Source organism: Malaya genurostris, chromosome 2 (genome assembly GCF_030247185.1).
Source record: "Malaya genurostris strain Urasoe2022 chromosome 2, Malgen_1.1, whole genome shotgun sequence".
NCBI classification, from domain to species: Eukaryota; Metazoa; Arthropoda; class Insecta; order Diptera; family Culicidae; genus Malaya; species Malaya genurostris.
The window spans coordinates 335,624,464-335,648,693 of NC_080571.1; the positions used below are offsets into that span (position 1 = coordinate 335,624,464).

The 24,230-nt window shown below is 37.1% G+C and overlaps 1 protein-coding gene across 2 annotated transcripts in view; it reads right to left on the reverse strand.

The window, feature by feature from the left end:
* The window catches only part of LOC131431683 (excitatory amino acid transporter 1), a 57,430-nt gene that overhangs the window by 31,462 nt on the left and 1,738 nt on the right, over nt 1–24,230 (reverse strand). The window lies entirely within an intron of this gene.

A 24,230-nucleotide genomic window follows, 5' to 3' on the forward strand; every position in this document is an offset into this window, starting at 1 on the left:
ACTACGTTTCGGTTGTTTCAGCTTCTTATAGGTTCGAAGATTCAAACGTTCTTTAGCACGAAGAACATTTGACTTCAAAGTGCCCACTTTTTTTTACCATATCCCGAACAGAAACCTCCTTCTTTTGCTCGAACGCCTTCAGTATACGTTTATCCAACTGAGGGTTAGTTGGACCTTTGTTTCGACCCGTTTTAGGTTTATCCTCAAAGGTGTTATCCTCACCGAACTTCCTGATTGCATTTCGCACGGCTTTTTCACTTACTCCTTCCATTTTTGCTATCTTCTCAGTGACAGTCCGCTTTATGTGCACCATTTGTACACAATTTTTCGACGTTGTTCTGCTGAAAGTCCACGCATTTCGAAACAAACTAATGAAAACGAATAAACACCTGCACAAGTGGTTAGAGAAGAGTGTAAACAACAGGACGCAGCCATAAAAATTGACAGGTTCTGAACCATTGCGAAATCTTTACATTGCTTTACGCAAACTTAACGATATTTTATTCAATCAGAATCGAACATGCACCGTTATGTTCTATAATTTTTACCATTATAAGAGTAGCTTCACAATGCCTCTCTCAGAAGTCAGTCAGTCCCTATTGACGAAAAACGGTAGTAAATGATTTTCATATTATTTTGATGCCAACTTCTTATTACTAACAAAGTTTCACAATGCAAGAAGAATATGTTAATCGCTTGATGCTAATTCGCCACTATATTGTGGATGCATAAAAACTTCCGGAATTTCGACGAGTCATTATAGATCAGGTTGGTGACCTGACGTTGTGCGAACGAAACACGACACCTCTTCTGTTGACAAATTCTTAACGTTTCTGGTCAATCGATACCTCATATGTTGCCAATGGAGATCCGAATTTGGTTGAAAAAATTATAATAGATTATCCTATTCTAATCCCATTAAATGCACAGCAAAACCTTCCGCTTGATCTTGGTTTGCAAGCAAAATTTGTTTAGTGCTAAATATTTTACACCCATTTATGAGTACGAAATGGATTTCTCATTGTGCCACAGGCCCGTGCGCAAGAAAGGGGGGGGGGAGATTTTTCAACTTCAAAGTCCATGAAAGAGTACTTATTATATAAAAGTGCAAATAACTTGACAATTCATACTTCTTTCTCAGATTTTTTTTACAGTGTCAATATTGTGGATGACGCACTTTTTTTTAATTTTCGTTTCCCAACCTTTTGAATCCCCTCACCCCTCCCTTGACCACATATCTAATATAAAAAGTACCTGTGTACAATCTGAGCCAAATCGGAAAAGGGTCTGCGGTTCCGCCCGGCGAAAAAGATGCCAAGTGTAAATCATGATTCGAGATGATTTTTGCCTCACCGAAAATATCAGCTGAATGAAGTAGCGAAACAGAATTCCTCAAAAACACCATAAAAAACAGTAAATCTTCTTCAGTCAGTGGTACTGCATTGTACATTGTAAATTATTATTTTTATACGTACCGCGTAACTTTGAAATTGGCGTAAAAAAAGCGTAACTTTGGAAATCAGTGTAGAAAAAAAAACGCAAAATTAGAGAAATTTTTGTTTTATGTCAAATTTTTTAGAAATGCATTAAACGTCCAGATTTGGTGTAATCCAAAAAAAATTGTTTTAATCGACTTTGGGACTTTGAGACCACGTTACTTCAAAAGTCCACATAGAAAAAGTCTAAAAATTGAAAAAAAAATTTTTTTTTAATGTTTTTAAATGAAGTGTCGAGTGTTGACTTAAGAAAAATCTGGATTAAAATTATCATGAATGAATGAATAAAAACAAATTTGAACTTATAGTAAACGCACAGGATGGTATATAAACAGGAATTACAGAATATACAAAATTCTATCATGCAAAATATTTTTAAATATTTCAATAGCCAAAATATTGGGAGAAGGGAGTAGCCCTGCGATAAAATTTTTGTAGGGTCAAATAGTGCCCTTTCCTAACGTTAATGTTTTATGATATTATTTTAACAACTACTTGGCCTACAATCAACGAATTACGACAAATTCATATTCGACACATTGAACTCGGTCTGAAGAAGAAATATCATCAAAAAATATTGTGAACGTGGTAAAAGCTTTTGTAACGAAAAAGTTAAACAAATGCACCATCTCATCCTTTGAGTCAGTGCATCAAAAAGAGATTGTAGATCTCTCTCAAACTAATGGGTGGAGTAGAACCCCATTAATTGCATATTAAGCCTTAAATGTAGACTGAAAACGTTTTAAAATTTAATGGCAAATCCTTGGGATTATCGGAGGGAGTCAAATTATTTGAGCAGTTTTCCATAAATTGGTTCACCGCTAGTCTGTTGATAATACTTAATTGTGTTTTATGAATCTTCGTAGAATGGCAATCACAGGATCAATTTTCGATTGACTTTTTAGCAATAAAATGGGACATTCATCTTGGACACTCGAAAGTTCAAATTACCATTTTATTAAATATTGTGTCCATTAACTTTTACGGCAACGCTGAATTAGTTTAATAATTGTACCAATAGCCGTCTCACTAGTCGAACCACCACATAATTTTGCTTAGTATTCATTCTAAAATTAACGAATGGCGTTGAGTTCGGTCCTGAGAATCAATATCAGAATGAACTATTCAGAAAAATGAGCAATTCATCTGTTCTAGCGGAGTGAACATGACGAGTGATTCTGCCATTATTCTTGTTATCGTTCAAACTAATGCATTTGGTAATTTGGTAATTCGTTAGGAGAATGGAATAATTTGGCTCAAGCAGCTTACGAATGTCATGAATAGCATCATAGGCAGTTTTTAAGTAATCCATCCTAGAAATTTTACCCGGAATGGCTGAACGAACTTCAGCCTGCTAAATGCAAGGAAAATCTCTTTTTTTTGTTTCGATTATAGAGGTTTCAAACTTAAGACCATTCGTCTCTTCGAGCCAGGAAAATTTCATGACCCTATGTTCGGATTTGGGAATCGAGCCCAGATGAACTGCGTGAAAGGCATCGACTTATCCATCACGCTATAGCCGTCCCTGTATTTGACCTCATTATTTTTACAGCAGAATCCTATTATTGATTTATTCAACTCACGCCCATGATGGCCCACATTATTTATCTAACTGATTACATGGCATACAATGCATCTACTGATAAACGATATCAGAACTTTTGATCCTACTTACGGTATAGCTAGAATAGCCATATGGGTTCCACTATTAAGACATTTGGCATAAGCTATAAAGCACGTGTTTCAAAATGACCAATCTTATGGATCAAGCATACATGTGAAGTCTCCACCCAAAACTACTCGTTGCGCACTAAACGATTTTGCAACGATCTAGTATTCTTTTCTTCAACGGCGAAATACTGAGCATCTCGTTGCGCGCCAAACATCAATCGTAGATCTAGCAAGCATTGGTGACTTTTTCAACGGAAAATTACATTGTGCATGCACCGACCCAGATCATCTAAAAAACACATCTCTGTAAACTGGAAATCATCTTTTCTTGTACCAATATTCAAATCAGGCTCGAAATCTGACATCCTAAACTACCGTAGAATAGCTATTATTTCAAGCTTTCCTAAATTACTTGAAAAAATTGTAAACGAAAAACTTTTCTAACAACTGAAAAATGTAACAACAAACCAACAGCAAGGGTTTTTTTAAAGGTCGCTCAACCACAACAAATCTTCTAGAATTTATCACTTTCACTCTGAATGCCATGGGTTCCGGAAAACACGCAGAAACTCTATACACCGACTTTAGTAAAGCTTTCGAGCGTATCGACATACCATTACTATTATACAAACTGGAGAAATATGGCACAGAACACAATCTACTTCAATGGCTCGAATCATATTTAACGAAACATGTGCAAGTAATTCGCTTTCATAACATACTGTCTGAACCAATTAATGTAACATCTGGCGTACCTCAGGGCTCTCATCTAGGGCCTCTTCTTTTCATACTGCATGTAAACGAATTTTCCTTTATATTCAAATATAACATGAAACTTTATATGGAAATTAGAAATACCAGTGACGCCGCAATACTCCAGAACGAAATCAATCTATTCCACATTTGGTGCAGTCTACTCAAGCTCAATGTTAAAAAATTTAACCCAATGTCATTTAGTAGGAAAAATGAAACTATATCTATAGACATACATCTAGGAAACCAACTTGTAGAAATATGTAAAATTGTACGAGATTTAGGCGTAGTCTTAGACTCCAAGCTCACTTTTGTGAAACACTACAATATCATAATTAATAAAGCGAATAGTCTGCTTGGCTTTATTAAGCGCTTCAGTAATAACTTCTAGGGCCCATATTCAATCAAATTGTTATATAGTACATATGTCAGACCTATTTTGGAACATTGCGGCCTAGTGTGGAATCCATACAATATCACTCACGAAGAACGCATTGAATTGATCCAGCAACAATTCCTTTTGTATGCACTTCGTAAATTCAACTGGACAGCATTTTCTCTACCATCATATGAAGCACGCTGTATGTTCATCAATATACAAACATTTAAAGAACGTCGTAATCCTTCAATGCTTTATTTTATTAACGACATTATTTCTCAACGTGTACAATCATCTTTACTTCTATCTATATTAAATTTATATGTACTTGGGTGTCAATTACGAAATTTTTTTAGAAAAACACAATAGAACAAACTATGCAAAAATAGTCCAGTCAATCGAATAATGCGTCACTATAATCAATTTTGTGATCATCTTGACCTGACTATGTCCAAAAATCAAAGTAAAACTCAACTTCATCGTAGAAACGATCCTGCTCTAACTATATTTTTACTTTATCTCAACGATCTAAATTTTTCGATTAAGTGCATGAAACTATCGTTCGCCGATGACTTCAAATTATTTCATGTCATCAAATCCACAGCTGACGCAGAGTTCCTACAAGAGCAGTTGAATAATTTGACTAACTGGTGTAATATCAACAGAATGGTTTTAAACGCCTCCAAATGCTCCGTCATCTCTTTTAATCGCAAACAGTCTATAGTCAGTTTCGACTATAATATTTCACAAATTGTTCTGGAACGTACAACGTCTGTGAAGAACCTTGGTGTCCTCCTGGACTCTAAGTTAAATTTCAAGGAACACATCGAGTTTACTATCTCCAAAGCCTCCAAGTTTCTAGGATTCATTTCCCGCGTTACTAAAGAATTCGAGGATGTACATTGCTTGAAAGCATTATATTGTGCCTTAGTTCGCTCTACGCTCGAATACGCCTCGGTTGTCGGTCACCGTACTACCAAACCGATATCCAACGCATTGAAGCAATTCAACGGAAATTTGTTCGATTTGCTCTGCGTCGGCTTCCTTGGAGAAACCCTTGGAACCTCCCAAGTTACCCTGCCAGATGCAAACTGATTGACCTCGATTTGTTATCTGTCCTTCGCGACGTCAGCAAGGCTACTTTTGTGGCTATCCTCTAATCAATAATAGACTGCTCCGTGCTCTTACAGCTTTTACAAATAGATATCCATCGCCGTAATCTTAGAAACTATCCTTTCCTAGGACCCCCTATGATATAACTAATTATGGGTATAACGAACCTTTTGCTAGCATGTGCCGAATATTCAACCACTGACTTTAATCTATCACGAAACGTTATCAAGAAATTGTTCCTAGGGTTACTATCTAATTAGTTTTAGTTTTAGTTAGTTTAGAAATGCTATGTTTAAGTGAAATGCATCATTTGGATGATTGTAATCTGTTGATGCTAAAGATGAGGAGGTTTTATGCCTGTTGGAGAGCAAGTTTGACAGAAACTAACTCCACCGGGCTTTTCCCTGATCCAAATAAACAAATAAACAAATAATGCGTAGTATAAATAAACATTGTAAATTTTTATATGTAGTCTACACTTGCTTGACGAAATAAATAAACAGATAAATAAATAAGTCGTTTCAGATAGGTAGGTAGTTTAGCATTACAGCAAATGAAAACAAAAACGTTTGTTTCGCATATCGACATCGAAAATGTTTTCGTGCTATACTGCTCATATTCACATGTCAGTCCCATATCGAGTTGAGTTAGCTTGAAGAATGAAATCTATCCTCAATATACTCTCAGAAATTGCAATTAAAGTTGAGCGTTTGTTAAGTAAAATGTGAAAACTATCAACTCATGTCTGTCCCATATGCAAAGTCCCATTCAGTGCAAATATCACTGTCCGAACGGTCCGAAGTTGTGACCTGTGATCTATTGGGCTCTCATGAATAGTGAACTCTATCAATAACTACAGCCAAATTTTGAAAATATTGAACAAAAGCAGCTAAATCGGTGGCAGAACAGTCTGCACAGAGCCTGGAGTAAAGTTCCTAGTTTTTTCATGCAGCCTAATTAAGTAAATGTAGTTAGTTTTAGGATGGCAAATAATGCACAATTAAATGAATAAAAACTCCACAAGCTTCCAAGTCGAGGCTTGAGCCTAAGGCAACTAGCTTGCGAGTCGAGCATCTAATACTCTGAACCCTCGGTTATTTCACAATATTTTCTGAACGAATGCATTGAGCAGAGATAGCAAATCTCACTTTAGGTAATCGTTTCTTATCATGAGATTAACGGAGCAGCTGTGTTAGTTCCATTCCAAAAACAATCAAACATAGGAGCGGATCTAGTGAACCAAAAAAAAATATGCAAATCGTTTCTCGCAGTTACAAAATGCAAACAACAAGTTTCTTTGGTTTATGTTATGTAAAAGTAGAATCTGGGACAATTGTTGTAATTTTGTTTTCAAATTTATCAATGCTATTGCGAGTCTTATTGAGAACTTAGACTGAAAGTTAAAAAATAAATAAGGAACTCCGAAGATTAGAAGAGATCGGCAAGAATTGACGAAGACATTCTAAGTAACGTTTTAAAAAGTTTTCAGTCAACAATGGTTCGTTCAACAATCGATCAGAAATTTAATTTAACTATAATTTGTGCATTTCCTCGAAGGAGCTTATCTCAGTGAAGCAGTTTTTTTAATAGTAAATCCGTGATCTTGAACAAATACTGACGTCAGCTAACGATTTTTGAATTGCAAAGTAGTTGTGCATCAGCTCTCTGTGTACACCGGTAACTCTAGTTCATAACAGCTTCCTGTCGGTGGGAGTGTCTAGGCCATTCGATTTCTCGCAAAATGATTATTTAATTTGTTTTGTATTACTTAGCGTTGAAGAAAACCGGCAAATTTGTTGCCTCCCAGACAGACACACTAGAGTGACGTTGGTGGTTAGTTTGTGGCTTATAATACTACGCAGTTTTTTTTTCCCACGGATCAATATAAACCCTATTTATTGAAATTGTAAGATTACTGAATAAACAAATAAAAATAACGGTCATCAACTTAATCCACTGAAGTATGACGTTTTTTTTGGAACACGGACAGTGGTACGACAAGCGTCAGTTTTCAAATGCGTCTGTTTTCAAATAGGTAGTTTCAACAGATAAATACTTGGTCTGTTAAATCAAGTCTAGCACTATTGTTTTGTCTGTCTTAGAAATATACACATCATCTTCAAGTGGTTATAAATAGTTTGCTTATCGAGACAGTCAAGACATACTGAAAATGCTCTGCACGTTGCATTAGTTCTACAATTTCACCACCTACTCCAAGTGAAATGATATCGGAGCGGTTTTCGTCTTTAAGTAACAACAGTCCAAACTGTTGCATTTACATTTCATTACCTTAAAGGTCACAGAAAAAGTGAACCACCTGCTGCACACTTGGCCATGGCCACCATTCGTTTATCCACATCTTCCTCGCTGGTAATCACCCAATGCAACAAGTGCAAGGAACGGAAGTATATCCGACAAGCACTGACAATCAACGTTGCTATACATTTTAATATTCTCGTTTGTGGGTATGGTACGGGAAATCGGCAACTATCCATACGACAAAGTCGTTAGCCTTTTTGTTAGAAGCAAGAATAAACACACTTGGAATTGTTATGAACTATGGTGATGTCGATTCGAAACTCGTCACAGTTATAAGGAACAGTTATCATCACATCAAAGATTCGTTCATTCAAATGGAATAATGAACAGAAAAAAACCGGTTTTAATCCACCCAGTGGTGTAATGATGCCTTTCTTATATCACTCACATTCTCATATATAATATTGTGGTACTCTTCAAAATATTTAACATGAAAGTTTGTTTGTTTGTGCAAAAAGCACATATTTTGTTTCCATTTCTTCGCGTTTCGCCTTCGGCTCATCAGTGCTTAAAGCAGTTCAAATTGAACTGCCATCCCGTGCCTAAACTAAAACCGCTAAGCAGACATAAAGTCTGCACAATTTATGCAACCCTTAAATAATATAACACAGGTGTTATATTTTTTCTGACGTCTCAGACGTAAACGAATGACGGCTTATTCTGCGTCGGCCAGTAATAAGCCGTCATTCGTTTACGCCTGAGACGTCAGAAATTATATAACACCTGTGTTATATTATTTAAGGGTTGCATAAATAGTGCAGACTTTGCGTCTGCTTAGCGGTTTTAGTTGAACTGCTAGGCACGATATGGCAGTTAAATTTGAACTGCTTAAAGCACTGATGAGCCGAAGGCGAAACGCGAAGAAATGGAAACAAAATATGTGCTTCTTGCACAAACAAACAAAACCCCTAAATGTTCACATTCTGCGTCGGCCAGTAATAAGCCGTCATTCGTTTACGCCTGAGACGTCAGAAATAATATAACACCTGTGTTATATTATTTAAGGGTTGCATAAATAGTGCAGACTTTGCGTCTGCCTAGCGGTTTTAGTTGAACTGATAGGTACGAGATAGCAGTTCAATTTGAACTGCTTTAAGCACTGATGAGCCGAAGGCGAAACGCGAAGAAATGAAAGTTTGTTCGTACATTAACGAGTGTAACCTTCATTATGAAACAGTTCTCAGATCGGTTCCAGTTCAGTTTGAACTGCTTTAAGCACTGCCGAGCCGGTGAACCGCGAAGAAATAAGTTCTCTTAGTTTTTTGTCATATTTAGAAAATTTCATGCGATTTCGGTATCGTACACTAAACGACGGTTTGAAATTTTATACACTTAGCATCACGTAACTCTGGAGCCGAAAGACGCATCCGAACAAATTTCAGAAGTTTCGTATGGGACTACAAAACCTTTCATTTGAACCTAATTTTGTAAACAAAGATTCAGAGATTTTCGTATCGTTTCCCATTCATAATGTACTTTATCTTAGTAAAGTTCTCGTAGTTTCCCTTTCAAAAAGGTCCCTTTCCACAGCTCTACGATCAACATCCAGTGCCATAATGTTTCATCTCGTTTCATTCAAATGGAATCGGCTCAGTGACACACCGAGGAAATTTAGCGCCCAGGGCAAAATATGATTTTCCGCCAACATTTTTGGTTTGGCGATCAAAAAAAATTAGTTCCGGAGGGATCGATAAAGCGAGCAAAACAAAAGTCCCAAGGATTGGTTTGCCGTCCCCTTCAAAGTGTTGGATGGATTCCAACTTCGAACCCCTATAGATACTGCCCGACAGAGATGCCAGGTAACAATTTCGAATATCTTCAGACAGGGTTGCAAAAGTCTGTGAACCCGATAAAATGTCTACGGGCTTTCGTTTCACTATAAACTATGACACACAAAACTGGGTTCGGCAAACAAACAAAAAAACGGCGTGGCCATTTCAAAAGTCTGTAAATTTTGACGAAAGTCTGCGAAAAACTCGATTTTTAAAAGTTTGCAAAAAAGTCTGCAACAAAAAATGTCTGCAGCACTATATAAGAAATCTGCAGATTTGCAAACAAATATGCAGGCCTGGCATCTCTGCTACACGGATACTAATCTAGTGACAGTACCATGATTAGGAAATCATGAAAATTTTGAAACATTACTTCTCATTAGATCATGCCTACTTACTCATAACATCATTGACAATATTAACATAACTCATGAAAAGACACGTTTGATGAGTTTCTTAATTTCTTAATCATGGTACCGGCAATGGAATTTTATCCGTGTATAAACAGCCGATCATTAACCTGTGCTAAACTTCTCACGCAATACATATTAGGCTTAGAACTGGTGAACTTTTTTGTCGTGAATACGACTTTACTATGGGACATCTTTTCAAAATGTACCCTTTACAAGAATGGGTAGAACTCAATCGCGAAAATCTCTTGTTGTACTTAACCCAACAGCCTAATTTTTGCTCCATACTATCGAAAATATGATAAACAATTCACGATAAAATTGTTCGAAGTAATAAATAAAAACAAATAGCTCAAAATTGTAGTTTTATAAAATGTTGATACCAACGCTTGACGCTTATACCTTATCATAAAAAAACAACCGGAGTTTTCATTTTAAAATTCCCGCGCTTGTCCAATCGGTAAACTTTTATTTTCTCAACGTTCTGTACCGATTAGAGAGATTGCTGTGTTGTTGGGCATCTCTTATGGGTCAGCCGAACACATTTTAACTGATGTTTTGGGTTTCCAACGCGTCGCTTCTCGGCTGGTGCCAAAAAAGCTGAATTTCATTCAAAAACAGCGTCGTGTTTATGTGGCCAAAGAGATGATTTCCAACGCAGATAGTGACCCCACATTCATCGAATGCATCATAACTGGTGATGAGATGTGGATCTATGAATATGACGTCGAAACCGCACAACAATCGACCGAATGGCGCTTCGAAGGCGAGCCGTTGTTCTAAATTTTCATCCATTATAAAAATCGCCACACGAAAGATTTTCAACTTCTTTGTAAAGTGTTGCCAACGTTGAGAGAATAAAAGTTTACCGATTGGACAAGCGCGGGAATTTGAAAATGAAAATTCCGGTTCTTTTTTTATCATAAGGTATGTCTTTCTCGTGCTCGGACGACGGTTTTGATACAGAGAGCGACATTGTATTCTCGCGTTACCAACTGGGTAGGTCTATGTATAAAGCGTAAAAATTGACAGGTCTCATCCATTCTAGTCTGCGCAGTTGGCTTTCAATATTGAACTTCATGATATTTTATTCCACTGAAATTATTGTAATTCAAACCGTGTGTATTTCTGCAGGCGTGTGTTAAAATAAATGTGTCGTGAATTCGTTGTACTTTAGTATTGGGTTACCGTTATACTGATGGGAGTAAAAAAATGAAACCTTGCACAATTCACACAATATATCAACTATTGAGAGCGAGATATTCAGAAGTGTGATGATACGTCCAATTACGTCTTTGACATTACCCACTCACTTTTTTATATCGTTTATTTATACCCGGCTTTAATGGTGAACATTTCAGTTGGTTCAGGATAACTGATAAACGGTAAACCAATCTTGAAAACTGAAATGTCAATCACAAAATGTACTTGAATTTATTACTTTCTCTTTAAATCTTATTTTTGAATAGTTCGGAGCACACCTCAATTTATCGGAATAAGAGCAATTAACGAAGAATCCAGTTAGTCGAGTTTGAGTATCACAGTAAAAGTCACCATAAAAAGGAATAATATACTGATAATGAAAGTACTATCAGTGTTGTCATTGATGATGGTTCCATTCCTCTGCACACCGGATCACCGTAAGGTTGATGTCAGAGTGAGCGCGGAACGCGGACCGAAACGAAGCAATTTAGAAACGATGTACTGTTTTCGCATCGCATTCACCCTGACAGGTTTGATTTGTTCAAATAAAACACACACGTGCGTCTTGACGCTTCGCGTGACGCTTGCACTCTGACTACTTGATAAACTACAAAACAGAGAGTGCACCGCCCTGCTTTAATACGTCTAACGATACGGGTGCGGAGTTATGTCTAGTTAATATACAAATGTGACAACCCTGCACGCTATACAAAGTTGAATAAAACATGCTGTATGTTTTGCATAATTTTGTATGACACGTTTGAAAGTTTGATACTTATCGCCCTATAATTTTGGAACCGGAAGTCGGATCTGGATGAAATTGCACAGTAGGTATCTTTTAAGACACTGAAAGCTTTAACTTGAATCATGATTTGTGAAATTGGTTTAACCGTTGCCGAGAAATCGAAGTTCCGTTTTTGTAGCTTTCTTCACTATTACCGGTGCGTTCGGAAACCAGGGACTTGTAGCCCCAAAATAGATTTATTTATCCGCTAACTAACAAGGTCTAAATGAATTTACAATAGTAATTTTATAAATATTTGCACCTCATTTCGCCATCACTTTTGAAAAAATCCTCATGAAATGGAAAATTGTTCACTTATCGCGCTGAATACCGAAGTCAGATCTGAATCAACTTTTCGGGGACTTTTAAAAAAAATGTTCAACCTTTTATTTGCATCTTAGTTGTAAAAATCGGTTAAGAATTTTCCGAGAGAATTGAGTGCGCATTTTCCCATTGATTTGCACATATTGCCTTGTAATTCCGAAACCGGAGGTCGGATAAAGATAAAATTGAATAGCGAGCTATGGTACCATAAGACCTTTCATTTGAATCCAAGTTCGTAAAAATCGGTTCATCCATCTCTGAGAAAATCGAGTGACATTATTTGTCACACGCACATACACACACAGAGACATTTGCTCAGTTCGTCAAGCTTAGTCGAATGGCATATGACATTCGATCTCGGTTCAAAAGTCGGTTATCACAGTGATTTATAGCCTTTCTATAGGAAAAAGGCAAAATATATATTTTCTTGTCTCGGCCAAAACATACGGTCTGCTAAGTGTTTAACAGATACAAAGTACACTACAGTGAAGTGGACAATTAGATAATCTCGAAATGAGTAAATCTAGACAACAGAAGGTCTGGTTGCACAACCAAGGTCAATTGCTATAGACTTGAGAAGGAACGGTAGTCGAGCTTCAGCAAGCTAAATTAAAAAATTTTCTCGGCATCAAAGAGTTGACTAGAGATGTAGTTTAACAAATCGAATAACACAATATACAAATGGTTTTTCGCCAAACGCGAACTGGAGATAATTAAATTCTTAATTAACAAAAAAGTTATGTTGAGGACAATGTATTTGATGGGCGTGTGCGTGATCTTCGATAGTCAAAAACGACAGTTTTACTCAAAAACACGTGGTGAAGCAACTTTATCCTTGGCGTACGGAACGGTATTGCGTATGCGCCTAGAAAATTACAATACAAATCGTTTGTCACATAAGAGAATCAACTGGCCACATGCCAGAATTGTTAAAAGCCTTTCCACTCCGACGGGCAATCGAATGCCATCTGGCAGCCATGCGTATGCGTATCCAAAACCCCGCTGGATGTAAAGAAAAAGAGCATCTCCTCTAAAGTAAGGGGCATGGAGAGTCCCAACCAGGGATGCCAGGTCATTTTTTCAAAAATCTGTGATCAAACCCAAAACCTGTCTGTGAAAATCTACCAACACGCTCTGTCCTTTTTTCCTCAACCGCTCTGTACTTTTTGATGCTAAACCATGCTCGATTTCCAAAATCTGTGAAAATCGGTGATTTATTTTATTCAAGAATCTGTAAAAATCTGTGATCTTTCTCAGAAATCTGTGAAAATCTGTGTCATTTTAAAAATCTGTGTAGAAAATTTTAAATCTGTGAAACACAGATTAATCTGTGAAACTGACATCCCTGGTCCCAACAACAGGATACTGTAATGATTTCGTATATACATAATAATATATATGAAGTATACAAATCCTTTACCACACCCCAAAGATAAATAATAAAGACATGTACGTGCTTATAAATATTTTTAAAAAATGTGGTTCGTTCCCGGTACCTTCTGGAATGACCGCACTCACCGCTTGGTGGAGCGCGAGATTAATTGCATTGCTATCATTTCAACCAAAGTGTGCCATAAAATCTCAATATATACAAATGAGCTACCGAATCGAAAGGGTTCTCACGGTTTGACATTTGCATTATGAATGTATGATGGGAACTCAGCAGTGCAACCAATGTATCACCAATGGTGCCAGTTACACGGAGGACCGTAGATGTGCGCCAAAAAAATATCGTGACTGTCATGTGCACACCCGGCGAAAGATCACTAAAGTCATCCATAAGTTTTAAAAAGCTAAGGGCATTTTCAGTAGAAAAATTGGCAGCCCCAGCAGTGTTTTACTCGTGTTCCAAATATACAAAAATAGAACGGCATCGTAGACCAGTTTGAAATTTGACAGAAGAACTAGTCGAATAAATAAAAATGCAACAGCTTGCTGGGGATGCAGATCTAGCTGCTGAATTTGCTCTAAAGCTCATAAAGCTATTTCCCAGTTATTCTGATTTGCCATAGTTGTAAATGACACACGCTCACTATATATGGGATATATACTCTAACAGCGAATAAGATGTCTATTTCTAATTGAAAACAGTGTAGGGTTATTATACCTAGGATAATAAAGAAAAATTGCTCCGAATCCAAATGGAGATTAATGTGAATAAATATTTGACAAAAGACTACACAAAATTGATTGCTACTGGGGATGGTCAAACCAAGTCAACTGTTGGATCTCTTCGGTTTCATTTTATACACTCATCTTCTTAGTGAATCATTACTCATGAAAACAGGTTCATAGTTTATCAGCCCGAGAGTCGATTGTTTAGAGTAATTCATGGCTGAGGCATTGGAATGACCAAATTGAACATTTCATTGCATTTGAACAATTTATTGCAAAGGTTGTTATTATACTGTTATCTGTGAGTGAAATTATAGTAACGGCCACAATGCTGAATCTTTGTTAGTGTATTTTATTATTCACTCGCGTGAATAACGAAACTGGGATGAATATGGGAATGGTTACTCGAAGTGTCATGAAACGTAATGTTACCAGACTTCCAACACTAACAGTGGGTGGAACAAATCTCGACAAACGTAATCGTCACAAACAACTTCTGGAATATAGAATTTTGCATTATGCAACAATCACATTGCGGGTTTAAACTAACACTACAACTTTGAATGCACACGTAAAATACATATGAAAGTGAGTTTTTCCTGTCCAGCACTAATAATAATTCAGGACTTATAGAAAACGATCAGGATAAATATTAGAAATAATTACCAGTCGAAAGTTGCGGTCTGTCTAAAATATGATAAAAACAACTTATCACACCACATGGAAACAATAACGAGCTAAGAAAATTAAACATTTACTGTACCGGACGCATGGGAGAAGGCCACAGTGAGGTGGCATTGCTCATATTGTAAACAAGTAAATATGTAAAACGACAACGACACAACTAAGAAGCATAGTTGCAACGATTTACATGCCGGTTGTGTGTAGACGGCATCTTTCACGGGGATGGGTGTTGCATGTTTTCATCCAGAAGCGGACTATAATCTTGAGACAAACTCAAATTAAATTTATGAATAATTTCTATCAAAAACAAAAGAATTCATTTATATACTTTCACACTGAACATTCGTGTTGTCCATAAAAAAAACCGTTTATAGTGAACCCTATGCAAGCGGCCACATGCGTGTGGGTTCAGTGAAGTATATTTCTGAATATATTGTACCCACTTGTTGCAGGTACTCAACGGATAGTTTGCTCTTGAGATGTGCAGTTGCAGTGCGCGTCATATACGGCTATAAATATCCGTATTACGGTGATTTGATGCTAATAAATAAATGTGGTTAAATCCCCATAAATCATTCTCACATCAATTTATCTGCGTTGGTTTTCACCGGTGATAGTAAATTGTCAAATTAACACATTACCACAAAGCGTCCCAGATGGATGTGACGAGCTGTGAATTGGTCAGTTTATTTCTGGAAACGTATAATCAAATAATCACACATGGATCAATTACCACATCGTTGTTGTCGATGCTGTTGGGTACACGCGATAGGATCGGGTGTGTGAACCGCAGCACAAGTGATGCGATCATTTCTATAATCAGTTGCTCTGGGAGTCCTTCGCATTAATTCATAACACACATGAATCATATTGCACATTAATTCTCGATTTTGCACAGCAAACTAATTAATAAACAGAAAAAACTTCATACGAAACTATCTCTTTTCCAAGATTTTTCATGATAACTCCCGATGAAAAAAGTCGATTCTATTCTACATGTTATATTGACGATAAAATTTCGCTCCACACGAATACAAAAATAATATATTACCAGTTTATTCAACCAGACCTGCTAGAGCACTGATGAGCCGAAAACGAAACGTAAAAAGTTGAAGTAAGTCATGTGCATTTTGCCAAAAACTTCTAGATGACTACTAGCTGATGGTCGGAAAGTTTTAAATAAGTGATTTGTATGTACCGTATATAACCATACGCCTGCTTAAGGCTTTATGTCGAACCGCGAGGTAGTATTAGCAATTTAACATAAACTGCTAACGCAGTGATGAGTCGAAGACGAACTGTAAGAAATATGAAATTAGTTCGCTTCGAAATACCTGATTTGGCAGGCCATCAGCACCGGTGGAAAGCGAGATTAGGGAACAACAGACAGTAAAGGTGGGGGACGGGTGTAGCGTGATGGGTAGGTCGATGCCTTTCACGCAGCCTGCCTGGGTTCGATTCCCAACCCCGCACATAGGGTGAGAAAGTTTTTCTGACTCGAAGAGGTGAATGACCTTAAGGTTAAAACCTCTATAATCGAAACAAAAAAAAAAAAAGACAGTAAAGGTAGAGGTATAATTTACAAGATTAAACGCATTCAAAAACATCTTTTGCCGTTTCTGGTGCTGCACAATAAGAACACACTATTTTGAAAGGAATTAGCTTCATGCCACTATTCTAATAGTAGAAGCTAAATCGGTGCGATTCCTTTAAGCAATCACTTATTTTTTTTTCAGAGATGCCTGTTCCGATTTTCACACGCTTAAGTTCAAATGAAAGGTCTCATAGTTTACCATTGAACTCCATCCCATTCAGACACCCGGCTCTGGAATTACGGTGAGAAGTGTGACTCTGACACTGATGATTGCCTTATGCTGAGTACCGAAACACGTATCTGTACGTATACTGTGACAAGAGGAAACAAGTGACAGTGTATTAAGTGTAGTTTTCAAACCGTCACTTAGGGCAACCGGAAATATTCTTCTAAATTTAACTTATTACTGTTTACAAATTGTATAGGTTATTGTAGTGTTATTATTTTATTAGATTTTTTCAAGCTTCGAAAAAAATTTCTATGAATTATTTTCTATTGATATCAATGAAGTAATGAGTAATATGAGAAATGCATAATTACATCACTATGGTGATGAAAACAGTTTTTTTATCCAAATCATTTTTTTTCAAGCCTATTTGCGTATATTGGATCTAGTTGTCAACCTCTTTCTAGGGGAAGATGAGTTTCCATTTCCATCCGGCGAGAATTGACGGTTACTTTGGAAATAGGTTTTAGATATTGTCATATGCTTCTCGGGTAAAATTGTCTGCCCTATGTGTGTAGTTGAGAAAGGATGGCGTGAAGTGTATGTGTCGTGATTTTCGTCAGTCATTTAGATTATGATATCTCATGGATACCGGTTTGTGCTTAAGTGCACATGACACATAATTGGGACGTCAGAATAGACATTGCACTTCGGTGAAAAATATGTGAGATGCAAATAGCATTTACTTTACGTTTTCTTTGTGGAGGTGGTATTAGCAGTACAACATAATCTGCTAATGCACTGATGAGCCGAAGGCGAAACGTAACAAAATAAAACTCCAATAGCAGACCCATAGTATGTAAACAGAGCTTAATATAAGTATAGAACTGCCCTGCAAATAAATATTTAAAAACTTGTAGTAAATAAACTGTTTTACAATAATTTAGCGTACGTCATTTACAAAGCTCTCACGACCAATTTTACTATTTCAGTATATAATATTATATTATATTGTATTATATTATATTATATTATATTATATTATATTATATTATATTATAGTATATTATATTATATTATATTATATTATATTATATTATATTATATTATATTATATTATATTATTATATTATATTATAATATAATATATTATACCTTATGATCAAAAAAGAACCGGAATTTTCATTTTAACATTCCCGCGCTTGTCCAATCGGTAAACTTTTATTCTCTCAACGTTGGCAACACTTTTATATACATTCTGTCAAATGTTGACGCATATCGTACGATTAGTTTTTGTTTGGCGTCTATACAAAGAAGTTGAAAAATTTTCGTGCGGCGATTTTTATAATGGATGAAAATTTAGAACAACGTGCGTGCATCAAATTTTGTGTTGCAAATGGATTTAAGTGTTCCGAAACGTTGAAAATGTTAGAAAAGGCCTTTGGTGAATCGTGTCTAGGAAAAACACAGGCATACGAGTGGTACAAACGCTTCAAAGGTGGTCGTACAAGCTTGGATCATGATGAGATCCCTGCCCGCCCAACAACATCTGTTACTGAAGAAAACATTGAATCGGCGAAGCAAATCGTGTCGCAAAATCGTTCTGTACCGATTAGAGGCAGCACCCCTTACCCATATCCAATTTAGCTCAAATTTTGCATGGGGACTTTTTTCTATGTTGTTACACTTTTGAACACTACCGCTTTACGAAATTAGAGGTGATTCCAAGATATTGGCACCCTTAGATATTAGAGCGGTAAAAAACAACGTGTTTTTTTTCGGGTATGTCACTTATACCATCATATCTCCGGAACCAAAAGACACAGCCTTTTGGTCTTTGAACTTAATCTATGGCCCGACAGTAGCTTTCAAACGAGCCTAAGCTTGTTAAAATCGGTTCAGCCATCTTTAAGAAATTCATGCGTTAAAAAAAATCGGTCAAAGGTGCACAGGTGCAGCCCCGTATGTACAAATTTCGTTAATATTCAAATTCGCCCAGCCACACGATATGATTGCCTAACCGAGGAAAACAGAAGTAGAGTAAACATGCAGAGTGAACACATGTTTTAAGGTGTATCGAAGTGACATTCAGCCGAGAATCCGTAGAGGATCGTTAACTATCGTAGATAATGCGCTGGGAATGGTAGTAGAAAAATTAGGAATCGAATCGGTTAAAACAATTCCATAATGTTTTTGAATGTAAAATGAAGGGCAATAGAAACGAAACTCAGATCAGCATCAATAGTTAGATTAATTCGATCTAGAAATGGAATTAATCAGACCGAATCGAACTTAACATAGTTGTAATGGATCACATATTTCTAATTGAATGACAAATCTCCCTTTCTGTTCTGTACGTGAAAACGTTGGAATGCGCATAGCTTGTTTCGGTAGGTTCGAGCAAAGCAGCGAATTCCAGTTCTTTCTAGTGGAATAAATTTGCATAACAGCAGTGAAACCGAATGAATATTGAACAACCTACAGCTGTTTGTATTCTTCGATCACGCATGATGTGCTTTGAATCTTTAGGATGATATGGCAGATGGCATAGGTTTAATAGTGGCTTATTATTTTGGAATTGAACACAACAACTGGATAATAATCAAGTAAGTTGAGCAGATTTTAGCTTATAAATTATATTTATCTTAGAAAGCTGTATAAGACTTTTTTTTGTATTCAAATAATTGATCGTTTTCGTTCTTATATCTAGATTTCACGCAGTGGCTTATTTGGGACAGGGAGATTAGCGCAACGTTGTTTGGGGACTGCAAAATAAATGGAGAGTGTAGAGACAGTTTGCTCCCTAAATCGATACCTTCTTGCGACGGGGGGCGGCATATCATATTTTCACGTTTTGCAGTGAAAAAAACTTGTAGTAAAAGTTTAATTATGTCTCTGGATCTTAATAACACTAAGCTGAAACTAGATTCTTAGTTCATTTGTATTCATAATTCCTGTGTATTACACATGCATCCATTATAGAAACAAAACAAAACACACCAATTGTTTTCCTATGAATCGAAAAAATCTTAATTCGTTTGTTTCGATTATATAGGTATTAACCTTGAGATCATTCACCTCTTCGGGCCAGAAAAACCTTCTGGCCCTATTTGCGAGGTTGGGAATTGAACCCAGGTGAGCTGCGTGAAAGGCATCGACTTACCCATCACGCTATACCTGTCCCACCAAATCTTAATTCGCAATACTGCGTTATTGCTAAATTTATAAGAACAATTCGCATAACTTTGAAAATTCGCATAAAAAACTGCAAAACTATTTTTGTCGCCAGATGTCTTAAAAATTTATAAAACGTCTTGATCTGGTGTTAACCCGAAACATTTTTTTTTAAATATATCAATTTTGAGATCACAGGATTTCCCTTACGGAGACGATGGGTTTGAAGGAGTAAACGATATCAGCTGGGAAGCATCGCTCTGCTGGTCAATTGATGCAATAGTGAAGCTGTACGGAAGCACACGAATCTATAAATAAAGGGTGATTTTTTAAGAGCTTGAGAACTTTTTTAAACAATAAAACGCATAAAATTTGCAAAATCTCATCGGTTCTTTATTTTAAACGTTAGATTGGTACATGACATTTACTTTTTGAAGATAATTTCATTTAAATGTTGACCGCGGCTGCGTCTTAGGTGGTCCATTCGGAAAATCCGCTTTTTTATCGACAAATTTTGTTCAGCGATGAGGCTCATTTCTGGTTGAATGGCTACGTAAATAAGCAAAATTGCCGCATTTGGAGTGAAGAGCAACCAGAAGCCGTTCAAGAACTGCCCATGCATCCCGAAAAATGCACTGTTTGGTGTGGTTTGTACGCTGGTGGAATCATTGGACCGTATTTTTTCAAAGATGCTGTTGGACGCAACGTTACAGTGAATGGCGATCGCTATCGTTCGATGCTAACAAACTTTTTGTTGCCAAAAATGGAAGAACTGAACTTGGTTGACATGTGGTTTCAACAAGATGGCGCTACATGCCACACAGCTCGCGATTCTATGGCCATTTTGAGGGAAAACTTCGGAGAACAATTCATCTCAAGAAATGGACCGGTAAGTTGGCCACCAAGATCATGCGATTTGACGCCTTTAGACTATTTTTTGTGGGGCTACGTCAAGTCTAAAGTCTACAGAAATAAGCCAGTAACTATTCCAGCTTTGGAAGACAACATTTCCGAAGAAATTCGGGCTATTCCGGCCGAAATGCTCGAAAAAGTTGCCCAAAATTGGACTTTCCGAATGGACCACCTAAGACGCAGCCGCGGTCAACATTTAAATGAAATTATCTTCAAAAAGTAAATGTCATGTACCAATCTAACGTTTAAAATAAAGAACCGATGAGATTTTGCAAATTTTATGCGTTTTATTGTTTAAAAAAGTTCTCAAGCTCTTAAAAAATCACCCTTTATAAGCGAAATTATAGCTAACGTTTCAGTATCACATGTAACATGTCAGAGGAAGTTACCCAGTAAATCCGAACATCGGACGCATCGTGCACGAAAGCTTTTGATTGCGTTTCAAGCTTACATAGTGTATCGGTAGAACAAAAGAGTGAAGATATACCTAAGCAGAGAGCGGATGTCTTATACTCAGGGGATGGGATATATCGGGGCTGAATTTCCAACCCCGAACATAGGACCAGAGTTTTTCTGGCCTTAAGATGCGAATGACCTTAAGGTTAAAGCCTCTATGATCGAAACAAAGAATGTTTAACACTCTTTCACATCCTATCGGTGAGACGTTGGCTCGAAAATGCCTTGTTTGATATTCCTTCGCTCTGTTTCTCTATCGTGCTCAATCGGTCCGATAATCGGGCCGATGATCGGACTTATGCGGGTCGACAAATTTCACTGGGTAGCTGCTAAACAACAAGGAACAAAGCGCTATAAAACGATTTGAAGTTTTAATTGCTATGCTTTGATCTTATGTCATGCAAGTTTGGATGAAATGCTTTGTTATGTCGTTTTCACCTGAGACATCTGCAAGTATCCCAGGTAAATTGTATGTGCTTAGGAATGTTTTTCTAATTTAAATAACGGTAACAGAAATAACAGATCGGCTGAAAAGTTCGTATCGTTTCTATGAGAGGGCGCCACTAGAATTAAATCCATACCATTTTCAGTTAGTACCAACCTTCAAAAGATATGTGTATAAATTTGACACCTGTCTGATTATTAGTTTGTGAGATATTACATTTTGAGTGAAGCTACCTTTGTTATTGTGAAAAAAATGGAAAAAAAAGGAATTTCGTGTGTTGATGAAACACTTCTTTTTGATGAAAAAAAGTGCCGCCGATACCAACAAATGGCTTGATGAGTGTTATCCAGACTCTGCACCGGGCGAAGCAACAATTCGTAAGTGGTTTGCAAAATTTCGTACTGGTCATATGAGCACCGAAGACGATGAACGCAGTGGACGTCCAAAAGAGGCTGTTACCGATGAAAACGAGAAAAAAATCCCCAAAATGATTTTCAATGACCGTAAAGTGAAGTTGATCGAGATAGCTGACACCCTAAAGATATCAAAGGAACGTGTTGGACATATTATTCACGAATATTTGGATATGAGAAAGCTTTGTGCAAAATGGGTGCCGCGTGAGCTCACAATCGATCAAAAACAATAACGAATTGATGATTCTGAGCAGTGTTTGGAGCTGTTATATGGAAATAAAACCGATTTTTTTCGTCGATATATAACAATGGACGAAACATGGCTCCATCACTTCACTCCGGAGTCCAATCGACAGTCAGCTGAGTGGACTACACGCGATGAACTGAACTCAAAGCGTGGAAAGACTCAACAATCGGCCGGTAAGGTTATGGCGCTGTATTTTGGGATTCGCATGGTATAATTTTCATCGACTACCTTGAAAAAGGAAAAATCATCAACCGTGACTATTATATAGCGTTATTAGAGCGTTTGAAGGACGAAATTTAAAAAAAACGGCCTCATTTGAAGAAGAAAAAAGTTTTGTTTCATCAAGATAATGCACCGTGTCACAAGTCGATGAAAACCATGCTGAAATTGAACGAATTGGGCTTCGAATTGCTCCCTCATCCACCGTATTCTCCAGATTTGGCCCCCAGTGGCTTTTTCCTGTTCCCAGACCTCAAGAGAATGCTCGCTGGTAAAAAATTTAGAAGCAATGAAGAGGTAATCGCTGAAACTGAGGCCTATTTTGAGGCAAAGGACAAATCGTACTACAAAAATGGTATCGAAAAGTTGGAAGATCGCTATAATCGCTGTATCGCCTCTGATGGCAATTATGTTGAATAATAAAAACGAATTTTGGCAAAAAAATGTACGAGCTTTCTTACAATAGTAATTCATGCATGCAAAGTCGTCCACAACGGTGATTTTTAACGGATTTTTACTTGTATGCTTTACACAGCTTTTTTGAAAAAGTTTGTACTAGCTTGGATGTCTGTTCTCTGTGCTTGAATATCGAAATTCGTTACGCTAATATGCACGAAGGTATAATATTTTGGCTATTGGTGTAATTTCGTCGGATACAAGACAAACACGAATCAAGGCAAACAGAGTCTGGGTTCGCGTGCTCGATGCAGGTTCTTAATACACTGAGGTCTTTTTTTGTGCGGGGGATACGTACCGCGTAAAATAACTGCGTAAATGTGGGAATCCTCATAAAAAACCGCGTAGCTTCGAAAATAATCTTAAAAAGCCGCGTAACAAACGCATGTTGAACTGTTTGATTGACAATATCGATCCTCAGAAATTGTGGTTGCCTTGTTTCACACCAATAACTCGAACAACGCCATGGTCCTTCTAGTTTTTGAAAACAGTTTTCAAAAACTACAAGGAACAGGTTGTAGTTTTGAACAACCTGATTCTTGTAGTTTTTGAAAACATTGTAGATCCCAAAGTCGATTTAAACACCTTTTTTTCGAGATAACCCCAGATCTCTTTCATGCATTTCTAAGACAGAGCAAGAAAACCGCATAGCTTTGAAAATTCGCAAAAGAGTATTTTAGTGTTAGTGTATTTAAGTTTACGCCGTGGGGCTTTGAATCTTATCACTTGTATTGGATTTTTGAATGACAATCAATCAATATCCGTTACACTAGTCCAGGTTAGCGAATTCCAGGCGGTTGAGAATGTGTATTTCATTCCTCAATGAAATGTGTATGTTTTAATCGGTCACAATCGTTTACTCTGAACCTATTCTAATATTCACTACCACTTAACGATAACAAAATTTTTTACCTTTTCCATCGTCTTTAAATACCGAATGGTGAGTCCACGATGTTCACGATTCACTGACACAGAGCGAACTGTTGAATGCAGAGGTCCATGGCTTAGGGTTTTATTATACCGAAATTTTCATTCATATGGTTGTACCGGATCAGACCAGACATTCGCCAGACTAGATCGACCCGAAATAATGCGGGATTATTTGACGGTGGTACGCACCGCAAG